The 15,828-nt window shown below is 40.5% G+C and overlaps 4 non-coding genes across 4 annotated transcripts; 3 read left to right on the top strand and 1 right to left on the bottom strand.

The window, feature by feature from the left end:
* Positions 1–9,423: 9,423 nt before the first annotated feature.
* On the top strand, positions 9,424–9,495 carry Trnaa-cgc (transfer RNA alanine (anticodon CGC)). Its single transcript has one exon. It is a non-coding gene; the product is annotated as a tRNA-Ala (tRNA).
* Positions 9,496–10,032: 537 nt separating this feature from the next.
* On the top strand, positions 10,033–10,106 carry Trnai-aau (transfer RNA isoleucine (anticodon AAU)). The gene has a single exon. It is a non-coding gene; the product is annotated as a tRNA-Ile (tRNA).
* Positions 10,107–11,534: 1,428 nt separating this feature from the next.
* Trnak-cuu (transfer RNA lysine (anticodon CUU)) lies at positions 11,535–11,607 on the bottom strand. The gene has a single exon. It is a non-coding gene; the product is annotated as a tRNA-Lys (tRNA).
* Positions 11,608–14,147: 2,540 nt separating this feature from the next.
* Positions 14,148–14,235, top strand: Trnay-gua (transfer RNA tyrosine (anticodon GUA)). Its single transcript is given in 2 exon segments — positions 14,148–14,184; positions 14,200–14,235. It is a non-coding gene; the product is annotated as a tRNA-Tyr (tRNA).
* The last annotated feature ends 1,593 nt before the right edge of the window (positions 14,236–15,828 follow it).

Genomic DNA, 15,828 nt, shown 5'->3' with positions numbered 1-15,828 from the left:
AAATATCATTGCTTTTTATTTCACTGTTTCTGTCAGTTAATATAAACTTCTTTTTATTCCCCCTCCCCGGTGAAAAAAATGCAAATTTTCTTAGATTATAAAGTAATCCAACGCACTGTGGTAATTTATGCTTTTAATCCCAGCACTGGAAAAGCAGAGGCAGGAGGATCATCTTTGATGCTCCCCTGAGCTACCGAGTGAGACACTCTCAAAAGAAGGATAAAGCTCATATTCTTACTTCTTCCCTGTAACTGCTGAGAGGGAGGGAAATACTCTTGTATATTATAAAATAGTATGAAATTAGCCATTTGAATGGGAATGTATCTCTTACTTAGCATGGCTCAGGGGAGACTAAGTTAAATTGGCGGTGGTGGTGCATGCCTCTAATCCCAGCCCATGGAAGGCAGAGGCAGGCAGGTTTCTTGTGAATTTCAGGCCAGCCTGCTCTACAAAGCAAATTCCAGGACAGCCACGACTTACACAGAGATACCGTGTCGTGAAAAAAGAAAGTTAAATTGAGAACTTGGAGGAGAAAAGCCCAAGTTAATGTAAGTAGTTTGAATGTTCTTGAAATAGTCATCTTAACAACAACAAAATAATTGTTAGACCAATGATTTTAAAAGTGGTTGAAAAGTCTTAGTAAAATACCCATCCAGATAATTTATTGCTTTTGTCATACCTGTAAAAGTCAGTGTTGTATTCTTTTCCCCGCCTGTGTGGTTCTAAAGATCATAAAATCACATGTAAGAATTATCTGCTAGGCAATAACTACTTTTTCCTCAACATGTATGAGTATTTCTAATAATTTTATATTTTATTATTAATCAAATAGTTCCTAAACTACATGTTTTATATTGCTAGAAAGCTTTAGAGAAGATTTAAGTCACAGAAAATTTAAACAAAAAAGTTCCTATATATAACTTTCTTCCCCCTAAAGCCGCTTTTTGTTTTGTTGTTTTGTTTTCTGAGACACTTTGTAGCCTATCCCAGCCTCTCCAGTGCTGGGTTAAAAGTGTGCAAAGTGCCTCCATGCACTTAAGTTTTAATTTTTTTTTTTTTTTTTTTTTCGTGGTTTTTCGAGTCCGGTTTCTCTGTTTAACAGACCTGGCTGTTCTAGCATCTGCTTTGTAGAACTGATGGATCCACCTGCCCCCTGCCTCCTTTGAGTGCTGGGATTAAAGGCGTGCACCACCGCTGCCGGGCCTGGTTCTAATTCTTAGTGGTTGTATTTATTTGTATGATTGTGTGCATACCTGCATAGGGCTTCAAATGCTGCATAGCTGAAGTTACAGGAACCAAACCCAGGTTCTCTGGAAGAGCCATCTGTGTAGCCTCTAAAGTCCAGGGTTGACTGGAGGACTTACTCGGTGTAAGATGCAGCTGCAGTTAAAGCATTTCACTGAGTAGTCATTGGACATTCAAATCTGTTCGTCCTTCCTCCCTCCCTCGCTTCCTCCCTCCCCCCCTCTCCCTTCCTTTGTGATGGCCTTGAACCCAGGATCTTTTGAGATCATTGGGCCAGTGCTCTACCACATAGATACACCTTCAGCCCTCAAATTGTATCTCTTAACATCATTATGTGATGTGAGCTCTTGTCCTTCTTATCCTTCCTTATTGACAGAAATGAAAAAGAGGTTTTTATTCCTCTGGCCCTGGTCAAGTGCTTGTGTATTTGTCACCTCTATTTGTAAAGTCACACTTTTTTTTTTTTTTTTTTTTTTTTTTGGTAGGATGAGGGACATGTGCCAGGGCAATTGTGAAAATCGAAGTTACTTCTCTCTTCCTACTGTGGGCTTCAGGGATTCAACTCCCTTTATCAGGCTAAGCAGCAAGTGCCTTTACCCAGTAAGCCATCTTACCAGACTGGTTCCTTCTTCCTTTTTTAAAGTAGCTTTTTTACCCATTCCTTTTTGGTCACATTCTTTTGCCATACCTGAAAATGACCTCTTCTATCTCTGGTAATTCTCATTTTTCTTATATAATTGTTTTTTCTTACTGTGTCCAAATTTACATTTTCAAAATGTTTTATTCTACAAGAATTGTTAACACCTGAAAATATTTTAATATTTATTTTACTTCACACATATGAGCAAGTAGTACTTCCCTCTTGTTAAACTGCTATGACTTCTCGAGCAAAGGATAAATTATTCTGTGTAATATATGGCAAATATACAAGTGATATGTCTCCCCACTACCATTCAATAAGAACACCATTCCCACCTTATAGCTTATTTTTGACCTCATCTCCATATTTTCTCCAACTGTAAAAATCGATTACTGTTCCAATTTGTCTATTTATCTTTGTCTTTATCTTACTTTCCTTTGAGGCAAGGTCTTACCACATAGGTCTCCTTGGCCTCTGTGGACTCACTCTGTGGATCTCTTCTTGAAGTCACTGAGATCAACTTTCTCTGTCTCTGGATTGTTGGACTTAAAAGCATTGACCACCACAGCAAGATGGCTTTATTCTTTTTTAAAGTCTAAATTTGTCATCTTTCACATCATGTAAATAGGTTCATGTTGTCTGTATTCCTCTGCAGCTTGCTGGTTTTGCTGAGCATTATGTTGGTACTTATGTTTTTTTTTTTTTTTGTTTTGTTTTTTGTTTTTTTGCATGTAGCTGCTACCTATTTATTTCTGCTGCTGCTTAGAATTGTCTTGCTCACATATTACTAAAATATATTTGTATTTTCTATTAAAAGACATTTAGATAAGTTCTAACTTTTAAAAGTGGTAAATAATACTATCATTAATCCTGTCTGTCTACAATTTTCAACTTTTCTGTAGGGATAACTTCAAGAATTATTGCTTTATACAATGCAACATTATTTTCCAAATACATACTAACTTCACACACATATCCTCCATCAGTGTGTATAAAGGCATCTGCCACCACCACCTGGACTGAGAGAATTGGGAGGCAGAATATTTTATTTTCTTTGTATTTTACTTGATACCCACAAGTCACTAGCTTTAGTATAATTTTATTTTTAAAGTGTTAAACGTGGTGTTGATTCCTTTGTGATGTATGTGCTTTTCGTCTAGTTAAAGAACTCTTCCCAGGAGTGGGGTGAGAAAGAAGCATCCATGACTGGCAAGTTACCTGCCGAGTACTATTCCCACCACGAGTAAGAGAAAAGCTAAAGGCAGTCAGGAATGATAAAGGAGTCAGAGCCACAGGTCGAGAGAGAGAGAGAGAGAGAGAGAGAGAGAGGCCCCAGAAAAGAAAAGGAGACCACCAGAGGGAAAAGGGGAAGCGCAGATTCTGGCCATGGCTGGAACAATTCTGCAAGAACTCAGGATGCTTCTATAGTTCAGTCCCAGGAAGAGGATGCCACTAGGGATGCCAAGTAAAATGCTGTTAGTGCCCCTGATGTTGGCAATAATTATTTTTAAAGATCAAGTTTGGCTTTTTTTCTTCTTAAATTGTAGAATTTTATTTCTTTTTAAAGTTACATTGTTAGTACATAGGGTACTTGATTTTTATGAGGGGTGGGGCGATGCAGGGATACTGATGAGTGTATCTCAGAAGCTGAACTGAAATGAGGGAAATGGGATTTTCTTGGTTTTTTTTTTTTTTTTTTTTTTTTTTTTTTTCAGATTACTGGTTTCCAAGAAAGGTTGTTTGATATTCACTCTTGAGGACGTTTGGTGGAGAATTATTATAGAACAGGAACAGCAGAGGCATGACTGCCTCAAGTAACAATAATTGGCTTTTCTATGGCATCATGATGCTGCCACTCAAAAGAACAAAGATTCCTGCTTTGTTTTTTCAGTCACCCTGTTCTCACCAAAGCAAACTATAAAGCAGAAAGCAAGGCCAAACCACTGGTTGGGTGTGGCCTTCAAAGGCTTGCCTCTCAGGATCAGCTTCTGCCAGCTAGGCCCTACCTGAAGGTCCCACAGCTTCCCCTAATATAGCACAGCCAGTTTGTGCAAATGTTCAAAACATGAGCTTACAGAGGCCATTCCGGATTCAAACCATAACACTAGAAGTTTGGGTTTTAGCTGATAGTTGATTTTAACTTTTGTGACCAACAACCTTCTCATCTGTATACTTTGGTTTCTACAGACTGGCGTGTATGTATCTGTGTTGTGCTTCTTTTCATTTCTCATGGTTGTAATTTTTTTCTTTCTAATGCTAGTCATGTGCATGAAGGATCACCAGTAAAGGAGTTATCACCTCTGTGTTCTTGAAGCTTCTATGTTCTAGATTGGGAGAAGCTAGGGTGCTTAGGGAAGTACACTGTGAGGAGATGAGGTTTGAACAGTCTTTTGAGTATAGTGGAGAGGTGAGATAGAGTCTTGGGTACCCAAGGCTAGCCTTGAATTTTTAAAAAATATATTTTCTTGAACATACTATTATTTTTATGTGTATGGGTGTTTTGCCCATGCATCTTCATGTGTAGTACCCACGGAGAACAGAAAAAACATTGTATTCACTGGAACTGAAGTTACAGATGGTTGTAAGCGAGCATGGGGGAACCAGAACGGAAATCTGTATCCTCGACTGCTGGGTCCTCTCTCAAGCCCCAAAGGCTTGAACTCTTCTTCCTCTGCTTCCACCTCCCAAGCTCTGGTGATCACTGAGCCAAGATAAGGAAATTAAACACACACACACGCACTATGAATCAGAGGATGATAATGCAATAGAGAAATTAGGTTGTGATAGATATATTAGATGAGGAGGAACAAGGAGCCAGGAATATTGGAGATGGAGTGAAGAGGAGGGTATTGTAATTGTTTAGATTACAGAGAGAGGACCAGAGAGGGAAAGAGGTAGAAGACTATTATTATTTCTTAAAAGTAATAAGTTGCTATTAGAACTTTGACCAAAGAAATAACACAACGTAAGGCAGTGGGTGTGTTTATGTGAGTACATGACCATGACCATGTAAACAGCTGTCCTAAGAATCTAGCAAGTCAATGATGACTTGAACCTTTTAGGGGACAATAGAGAGAAATCAATTAGAAGTGCAGTTAAAGAGTTCACACTACACAGTAGGACACCAAGCTTGGATAGCTTGTTAACCTCAGGTGTAGCCAGAATATATTTCCCAAATTCATATATGTGAAATTGCAGTGGTAAAAGTTGCAAGCCTGATGACTTGAATTTTATTCCAGGAACCTTTGGGAAAGGAAAGGAGCAACTCCTAAAATTTGGTTTCTGACCTTTACATGCACACTGTGGCATAGTTGAACACATGCTCACACATATAATCTATAACAATAATAAAATAATTTGAAACATGGCCACATAAAATTTACATTTAATGCCTATATTTAAATCTAATTCCTAATATACAACTACTGGGAGGTTGTACTAGGAAATGTTCAGGTCCTGTGGGCTCTGCCCTCTGTCTCTGAGACAGAATTCATCAAACAGAATCTTGCTTTCTGTTATAATACTACATTGCATTAATGCTACCACAGCAGGATTAAATTCTTGCCCTGCTCTTCCTGCTGTGGTAACAATGCTCTCCCTGACAGGTGCAGTGCTCCATCTACCACCCTAGAATCAGAGGACTCTCAGGTGATACCAGATCTACTGGCATCTGGTCCTAAACTTTTTAGACCATAACTGTAAGAAATAAATTTCTGTTCTTTATAAATTATCTCATCTGTGGTATTCTCTTATAGCCCAAAATAGAATAAGACACTCTCAATTTCAATGTCCTTAGTAGTAAAGCAAGAAATAATTACTGTACAAGGTTTCTCAAGGAATTAGAATACAGAAATAGTAGTAAACTGGGTGTGGTGGTGCACACTTTCAGTCTCAGCACTTGGGAGGCAGAGCCAGGCCGATCTCTGTAAATTCAAGATCCACACTATGAGTTCCAGGACAGTCAGGGCTATAGAGTGAAGCCCTATCTCAATAAACAAATAAATAAATGAAAAGAAAGGAAATCGCCTTTTCCCCCAAATTAGTATCTTGATGCACTAAGTTCCTTAGAGAATTTGGGGGGAAAAAAATGCATTTATTAGAACGTAGTCACTATTGTAAAATGGAAAAAAAAATGATTTTATAAACCTGCAAAACCTGAGAGCCAGGCTATGCCACATGAGTCTAGAACTAGAGGTATAAGTATTAAAAATGAAATATGTAATTTAAACAGTGAAAAGCTAGAGGGGACATGGTGTTCTGCCACCTTTCTCTTTGCCTGCCCCTACTCCATTTTCTTCACTAAACAACAAACCTTAGGTGTTTCCTCGTCGCTTGACCAAAAGCACCAAAGAAACAGACTTTTTCTCAGAGCTCAGTGACTGGGACAATTGACCCAACAGGAGTGTTTTCTGTGGGCTTGTATTGCAGAGACTCTAACATCGCACATAGAGGATGTAAGGGAGGGCCTCCCGGAGTGGTATCGGTGAAAGAAATAAATAGCAGCTGGTCAGTCTAGTGGTTAAAAGTCTGCTAAGATTGATACCACACGCAATGATGTAGCCAATAGTCAATAAACTGTTTTGAACAGAAAATAATTAAAGCAAAACAAGTTATATTAGAAGTGTTTATTGTTTTTCAAACACTAAGCATGACCCCGACTGACAACCACCTGTGAACACATCCCCTGACATTAAGGTTAAAAGAATTCAAACTATCAGTAGTGGGAGGGAGGGTGGTGGTGGGGCATGGGAGGATGGGAAAGAGGAAAGGAGGGAGGGAGGGGAAACTGGGATCGATAAGTAAAATTAATAAATAAATAAATAAAAGGAATTCGAACTAGCTGAACTACTGGGACTCAGTTGTTAATCCTTAATTTGAGCTATAATCCTTGTAGCTCCTTAGGTGAAACTCACAAGCCCTAGCTGTGAAACATATCTTTGTGTTTATTTTTTATTTATCAAAACTCTGTGTAAGCTACCATCATTATTATCAAATTAGACATTACAACCTAAAGGAGACTGGCCCATCAGAGGATTCCCTTCTGGCAGCCTGATACCTGGAACATCAATTGCAACTTAGTGCTCCTTTGACATGGCCAAGGGCAACTCATGATGAAAGTTCTACAGGATTTTCTCATGAAAAACAGTGCCTGGCAATCATGTTAGCTGTTCAGTTTTTTTCTTACTTAAAAGAAGTCATGTAATATGCTTTATTGTTTTTCTGTGATCAAAAGTGTCAATAAAAACTGTGTGTAGCAAAAAGTTATTAGTTTATATTAATTATGCATTATAATGTTTCATAATGACATTGCATACATGTATATAGTATAGTTTGATGATCACTTCCCTCCCTTACCTTCTATTATCTCCCCCTTGTAATAATTCCCTTTTCCCCAGCTAGCCATATCCAGCCCCCATCTTCAGGTTGCATGTGTATTTGTGCATGTGTGTGTAAGAGTTTCATCAGGGTTGGTTACAGGAGAATGAATGAGAGTTGCTTGTAGGAGAACGTCATTTTATCCCACTGAAGACAATGTTCCCTTCAGCAACTCAGCTGTTGAGCTGTGTATAAATCTTCAGGAAGGGTGGGCTGTTACTGCTTTTCTTCCATCTATGTAGGCATGCTTCTCTCTTTCTCTCCTGGTGACTATAATGGAGTTATTCTCATGAAAAATTGATAGGTTGTAAGATTAGACCTGACTGCAGTGCTGGAACTTTCTCTGCACATTTCATGCTACTCTGCCTTTCCATGGGAAATACTAAGTACAGGAGACATGGTGAGAGAAGTAGTCAAGTACCACTCAATGCTGTATGTTCGTTCAGTCACAGCTCATATGGTAGGCGCTAGGAGCTGTGTTGGGCAGGTCCATGGGTCCACTGAATGGAGAGCTCCCACAAAGCCACTGCATCTCGCTTGCATTCCAGAGTGTTAGCACCTAGGATTTGAACTACCTTTTGTGACTGTTCAGCTCATTCCTGTGGACAGTTGGACATAGCCCCTAAAATAGCACAGAACACACACTCCGGTTCAAAGTTAGGAGGTGAGTCTGGGAGAAGCTTCCCCAAGTAAGATATCCTTTTCAAGAGCAATTCTTGGTGTACTCACAGAACACTTAGAGCTCTGATTTTGTGCCAAGACTACTACTCACTCTGTAGACCAGGCTGGCCTCCAATTCACAGAGATACACCTGCCTCTGCCCTCAGAGTGCTGGGATTAAAGGCATATGCCACCATCCAGCTAATAATCATTTTTTAAAAAGAAGCAAAAAGGAGTGCAGGAAGTCCATGGTCTTAGGCAAATCCAGTTCCACAAAAACTTTTTTTCCACATGGAATTTAAGATTTTATCCATGTTGCTTTGAAATTTTTAGGAAATATAATGATATTTGGACTTCATAGAAACTTTGTGTTGGCCCTTGAACGGTGGAATTCAGAGGGAAGCATGGGAAGTGAAGATTTCCTAACAGTAAAATAGACTGCTTTATTCTGGCTAATAAATCAGAGCTGTCAAGGAGGAGTCAGAATATTTGCCCACTTAGATAAAGACAGAATGAAATAATGTTTAAGAGCATGGCTGCTTTTACAGAGGATGTAGATTCTGCATCTACATGGTGACTCACAATTGTCTGAAGCTCTAGTTCTAGAGGACCCACGCCCTCTTCTGGCTTTCTCTGGCACCAGGCACTCAGGAAGTGCACAGACATACATTTAGGCAAAACACTCATCCATATAAAATGTTAAAAATTAGGTAATAATAATAATAAATAAATAAAATAATAAAAATAAACCTATCCCTTGGGAAGCAGAGTCAGGCAGATCTCTGTAGGTTGAAGGCCAGCCTGGTCTACTGTTGGGGATCATCATTCTCACTACCTTAGGCCTCTGAGATAATGAGCACACAGGTTTACAGGTCAAGAGAATGGTAAAAAAATCAATAATATATCTGTAGTTTTATCCATTGCCACTAGTATATGAACTGTTTGCCTCGGGGAGCTGAGGATGATGAACGTTATATTATACTTTACCATATATACTCTGTGTGTGTGTGTGTGTGTGTGTGTCGAATTATGTTAATTGAGACCTAACAACACCCACATTCTATTCCTAGACTTTTCCTAGAATAATATTCAAAATCCCCTTCAAACTTTTGCTGAAGCTTGTAAAGGAGCAACTGAATTGTCTTGGGTTACACTCTTTGATTGTGAAACGAGAAGTGAAAGCAACTGTTTATTTAATAATGCTTGACTTTAGCTGGTTTTGAAAAAAATGGAAAAGAAGTTTTTAAACGAAGGCTCTCTCCTTTACCTCCTCGTATTTCTAGGTGGTTCTTTTGGGAAGGTAGTTAAGTGATGAGTATCCATTGGCTAAAAGGTATCCTTTACTTGAAAAGCCGGTGACTATTATTTCTCTAATCATTTCGAGATTTTTGACAATTAAAAAAAAAAAAAAACACAACAACAACAAAAAAAAAAAAACCTGTTTTGGAGGAAAAAGTGATTTCAAAATTGGGGCAAGTCTTAAGGCTCACATAAGGGCAGCTGGGGATGTAGCTCAGTGGTAGAGCGCATGCTTCGCATGTATGAGGCCCCGGGTTCGATCCCCGGCATCTCCATTTCGGTTTTGCCCCTCCTGAAGGGATACTTACATTTTGTAATGTCAAATTATTACATATTTTTATATTACGTCCTGCACTACATTTATTTTGTCCACTATTATTTTTTAACTACAGCTAATAAATAGAGCCAGGGGCATAGGATTGCTTTAAGGTATTTTAATATCAATTTATCTGAAACAAATGGATCCAAGAACGTAGAAAACACCCTATGCATCATGACAGAAGCGAAGCATTCTGGAAAACAGACCGTTTTCCAGAATGAATGGTTATTTGTGTTGCACGGCTGGCCTTTAGGGCAGAAGTAATATTGCCTTGAAAACAAAAACTAGGCGATGTCGCTAATCCAGTATTTCATAGCGCAAAAAAACAAAAACCAAAAATCTGTATAGGCCTGAGGAAACGGAAAATGTCCAGATCCTTGAGAGCAAATTCAATTGCTGGAATAAACAACGTATTTTTTTTTTCAGCAGAATCAGAGGGGAAAGAATTAGATTAAAGTTGTTATGGTAATTTTGGGGCACTGGTAGCACAACCGGCCGGTTAGCTCAGTTGGTTAGAGCGTGGTGCTAATAACGCCAAGGTCGCGGGTTCGATCCCCGTACGGGCCAGGGCCGTTTATTTTATCGCTTCACTCGGTCTTCCACCAACCATGTGATCACTGCATTGAACTTTTCAGAGAGAAAACAAATTGTCCAAGGAATAACTTTTACCGGACGACCTCGCGGTCAGTGCTTTGCAACGAATCTATCTCACTTCGGTGAAGTGTAAGAGACTCGTTTTCCTTAGCGAGACTGTTCATAGCGTTCAAGACCGGAGGAACAGACACCACCTAGAGTGATCTGCAGGCAGAATTTGGGGTAGGAAGCCAAGCCTCTAGAGAAACTTTTCTTTATTTAACTTTTGATTTCATAGATGAGAAAATGTTAAGCCCTTTCCAGAGTCGGCGTTAGCCTTCAGAGCGTTGACTGGAGTTAGAGAAGCCAGGCGCCCGTCCCTCCGCTCTGTTCGTCATTTCTTTACAGGACTCAGTTTCCTGTGATCTTCTTTCAGGGTCCCAGTCCTATTACCCTCTGTGTTCCCCGGACAGCTGACTTTTCCGTTTATCCGTGAACTCCTGGCCGCTGTTTATCTCTTCACCTGCCGCGTTATCTTCCGAGGGAAAATGCCCCACATTAAGTCCTGAGGTTCAGACGGGTTTGGGGGCCGTGCAAGAGGGTTTCCCATCCGCCTCCCACCGACACAAGTGCTCAATTTCAGGATTGCTCAGAAATGGGCCCTTTTGGGTTTCGCTTCCAGATAACCACTAAATAAACCTGAGGAAAAGAACAAACACCACGGTTGTTTCTCTTACAAGGGTATGTCAAGAGGTGTTTATACAGTTCTTAGAGATTTACCGAAGAAACGTCCAGAAAAGTCAAGTAGCCTGGCTTATCAGGAAAAAAAGAACAAACAAAACAAAACACTACCGAAGTTAAAGGCACGGTAAATCACGTTCATTAAACATTAATCAATAAATGTTAAAAAGTTTGTTCAATAATTTAGAAAACAAAGAGAAGTTTGATGTGCGGGGCTCGTTGGTCTAGGGGTATGATTCTCGCTTAGGTGCGAGAGGTCCCGGGTTCAAATCCCGGACGAGCCCTTCTCCTTTTATGTCACTGAATTCTGAAAGTTTAAATTTAGTTTTACTCTTAATGGTGGCAACGTGGAGTCGCTTGTGCAACTAGTTTTTCTATGCACTCCGTTCTGGATTGTATCTGGGAATCTCTTCTAATTAAAAGAAGTTGTTTTTAGATTTGACTTTCACTTTTTTCTCCAGTGTGTCTCAGTCTCTCTAGGCCAGCACGCCCCGCGCCATCCAAAGGGGGTTCTGAATTCTGCAAAAGCGATACAGCTGCATAGTGCGGTGACGCCCAATTGGAATTGATTTTTCTTCAAGTTACAGGTTCTGAAAATAGTTTCTGCTTGATCGTAATGAAGTAATAAATTACATGGTAATCCTACATGAAAAACACAACTGCCACAAGTTAAAAAGTCTGCGCCCAACGTGGGGCTCGAACCCACGACCCTGAGATTAAGAGTCTCATGCTCTACCGACTGAGCTAGCCGGGCGCTTGTGACTCAAGCTGCTACACTTTTGTAGAAGAATACGTATCTTTCCCCCATTTCTTAAGGTACAAATTACGATTTTAGATTTTATCTTGTGGTTTATATTACTTTTCTAGGTAAAATTAAACTCTAATAATAAAAATTTCGCAGCCAATTATTATGCTATATTCCACTTTACGTTTTCCTTTTCTCATCTACTGTTGTCCATCTTTTCTTTCCTAGTTTTCCTCTTCCTTTCTGTTTCTCTATCTTTCTATCTTGAGCTCCCTTTCTTCTTCTTACTTCTTTCTTCCCCTTTTCTCTTCTTTTCCTACCCTCTGTTTTTCCTTGATAAACCACAAACGTTTCCTGGATCGCTAGTGTTTTTCCAGAGCTCCAGACCTTGTTGCTATCTTGGCCCTGAGCACAGTCCTGGAGGAGCTCAGTTCCAAAGGCATCATCCAGGACCCTTCTCTTTGTGATCCCCTGATGCTTTCTGCTGGGTTTCCCATCACCTGCCAAGTCTCCCGGCTACCTTGCTCTTTGTGTTAAGAACAGACTTGAGGGGACAATAATACCTAGTGTTGACAGGAGGTAAATCATCTGATCACATGTCTGTCGGGAAGGCTGAGTCGGCCGGATTGCCTGTCAATTTCATAAGTTCATAGCAAGAACTAGAACTATGTGGTTTATTGCAATTTTCAAAACTGGAAAGATCAAATTCATATCCAAAGTTGGCTAGCATGTAATCAAAGCAAAGGGGCTTAGAGGGTAACAGTTACATCATTTCGAAAATCCAATTAACACTCAGCACCTCATTAAACCTGCCAGGAAGGAGGCCATCGAGATTGTACTGCCAAAACACCCACCTCTGAGTGCCCAGTCACCCTTCCCACCCTCTCCCACCCAAGCCTTTCTTTTCCTTTAACTAAGAACCTGAATATTAATATCTTCATTTGACACAGCATGTCAATCCATATTCTAGCTATTCCATAGAACAAACATAAAACAAAAAACAATTCAAATGCTGCCTATTCAGAAAGGCAGCTCCTTAGGTCTGGCAAACACAACCAAATCTAGTAAACTATGAGGATGGGTTCCCTAGATTTGGTAATGTTGCTGGAACGTACACAGTGAAACTGGGAATCAAACATTAACAGTAGATTTAACCTACAGTGATCGGAGCCATAGGGTCTTTCAAATCAATCGACGAATGTAATTAGATGATTTCAGGTGGTTTAAATAAAAAGATTGATTTTTTCCTAGTGGGAGACAAGAAAATTCATGCTCAAAGCTCTGGCTGTTTTGGGTTGCAGCACAAGCTCTCTGGCAGGGCCTTTTGGGGACACAGTTCTATTAGATCTGGCCTGAAGTCTTCTTAGCCTATCTTAGTTTTAATTCCTTCCTCTAAATGCAGCTACACTGAAGGTTAAGGCTTCACGCTATGCATTTCACGCAGAAACAGTTCAGTTCCTATAGAAGACAGCCAACCAAGCAAAACAACCTGTGACATTTAGTCAGTCACTCCTGAGCATAGCCTGATGTGTATCAGGTGGCACGTGGATGTTTTCTTATGTTCAGTCAATGTGATTGAATGGACTTTTAAAAATCTCATGCGATCTTTCCTCGTGAGAGATCATCTACAAGCAGGTGCATGCTCTTTGGTGAGAGAGTGCCAGGACATAACCAAACCAGGAAGCAGTCATCGAAGGGGCCATCTGCAAGACCGTGTAGGTATAGGAATACTTTTGAATTTAGCAAGGCTCTGGATGAAGGACACAAGCTGAGACAATCTCTATGAACACCTGGGCCTGTTCAGGGATGGTGTTTGATCTATCCGCAGGCAAGTGCATGCTTTAAAACACCTAAGCACTCTGAGAGACACAAAGGATACAGGGGTTCAGGGACTAAGTACAGTTTGCGACTGGGTCTTAGGTGAAGGGAACAGGAAATCCTTCATTTTATCCCATTGCATCCTCTCCACCCCTTCCATTCCCCCCCCCCCCCCCCTTTTTTTTTTCCCAACCTCTCCTCTCATATGGTTTGTCTGTTTACACAGGCTCTCTAAACTCTTTTACCTGGACCGGGATGGGCCTGGAATTCGCTGAGATCTCCCTGATACTGGGATTGCAGGCGTACTCAACTCCATCCAGATCAGTCTTGTTGCAACTAGAGGTAGATACGTTTCAAATCTTGCTGATAAATGGGGCACAAACTGGCCTTTTAAATTCACCGTAATAAAGGTTGGTCATCGCAAAGTACACAATAGTTTTGTTTCTTGTTTTTCAAACTCCTGTTTTCTTCTGGGGCCAAGGCACCAAGTTGCAGAAATCTTGTTCCAAAGAGGCTGGATCTTAAAAAAGAAGGAGGAGGAGACGGAGGATGAGCAGCAGCAGAAGAAGGAGGAGAAGAGGGAGGAGAAGGAAGAAAGAAGAAGGAGGAGGAGGAGGAGAAGGGTAAAATAGTGAATAAATAAAAAGTAAAGGCAGCTCTTACACGATTGACACAGGCTGTAACCTCTCGCAGAGATGGCATCACCAGTGGGAAGGTAAGTACACGTGGCTCCTTCGATAGCTCAGTTGGTAGAGCGGAGGACTGTAGTTGGGCCTTCTAGGTATCCTTAGGTCGCTGGTTCGAATCCGGCTCGAAGGAACTCGAACTTTTAGCTATTTTTGCTGCCGCACCCTGCGTGGCATTTTCAATATTTGAATCTGCCTAACTCTATTCTCGATGTGCTATGAGATGTATGTACTTTCGAAAAATCGTTCTCTGTAATGATTTTTGATGCAAGCAGGCTTCGACTTCATAGATCATAGAATCCCACCCCTGAAGGTCCTTGTGCCTTGAGAAAAGAGACCAGGAACGACGTGGCCTGGCTGGGAGGGTCTGAAGCCGGAGTGTGCCCTCCACGCCTGGGAATGGATCCCTCGGGTAATCGGTGGGGCACGCGCGCCCTCCAGTGGCCTGAGAGTTCTCAGCAGCTGGACCTCAGGCTCAAACACCTCAGCCCTCATTTTCAGTGCCTCGGGCCGCAAGGGAAATCTGTTCAGGATTTTTGGCTTAATTATGCTACGGTGGTTTGATGTCGGTTTTTCTTTTCCAAGGGGCTGGGAAAATCTGGAATATATCAGAATCACCTGGAGGTAATTTAAAACCTTGGAGGTGCTAATTGCAAAAGGTATGCGGACGATTGTAATGAGCTACAAGGGCTTTTAAAACACTGCTAGGCGCTGCCGGTTTATCACCCAAGAATCTCAGGCCAGCCCGGGCAATAAAATTTGTCTTAAAAACAAACAAAGCAAAAGGCACTGCCAGAAAATAAATGGCAATTTTAAGAGAGAAATGCTAAAGGAGATTAGTTCAAAAAAGACCTCAGTATCAGTAGAACGTTTTTGCTAATTTTGTACTAATCCCATCGAATTACATTATTCCTACTCTCAAAAATGTGATCTCGGATACAAAAATGTGATTCTCAGTTACACTGTGGAAGAGTGTCAGAGATTAATATCAAGTGATTGACAAAGATTTTGGATCAATATACCGAAGTTGTACAAGGGTTTTGTGCTTTGCGATATCTTGTACCTTCTATCCCAGGGGTCAGAACTTTTATTCTCTTAGCAAATTATTTTTAATTTTTGTTGTAAATCATAAAGATCTTAAATTAACATGAAAAACCACGAGGCCGGGCTAGTTGCAGGCCTGCTTGAACTGGCAGCTCCGGGATGCCTTGTGTTTTAAAAGTGTGTTGGGGCAAAAGAAAAATAGTCTAATTTTCTTTTCAAAGATTATGTTTGGGCCTCGGATACAAAATTTATTAGATAGCCCTGGACTAGACTTCTCTGCAAGGAACAGTAAGTTGTAACTTAGAGGGAGTTCTAAATTTCTTTCAATATCTTGGACAGTATTCTGGGATATTCTAGAACGGGTAATAACCCCAGGGTGAACGGAAGCAAATAAGCAAACAACCTTATCCAAACACACCTATGCTCGACCTACACTTCCTCATCTTACTATCCAAGGGGAGCGCGTTTACTTGCAGCTGTAAGAACTTGATAGGAGGCACCAACATGGCAACTCACAATTGTCTGTAACTCCAGTGCCAGGGGACCCGACACTCTTGGAAAAACACCAGTGCATATAACGTAAAAATAAACTTAAAAAAGCAAACCTAGAAATGTGAAAACAAAAACAAAACAAACAAGCAAACACCAAAACCCAAAAAACAAACAAACAAACAAAAAAGCA

The sequence above is a fragment of the Phodopus roborovskii genome, unplaced genomic scaffold, assembly GCF_943737965.1.
Source record: "Phodopus roborovskii unplaced genomic scaffold, PHOROB, whole genome shotgun sequence".
NCBI lineage: Eukaryota > Metazoa > Chordata > Mammalia > Rodentia > Cricetidae > Phodopus > Phodopus roborovskii.
The sequence above is the reverse complement of the archived record's forward strand: the minus strand, read 5'-3'. Positions and strand labels throughout refer to the sequence as shown.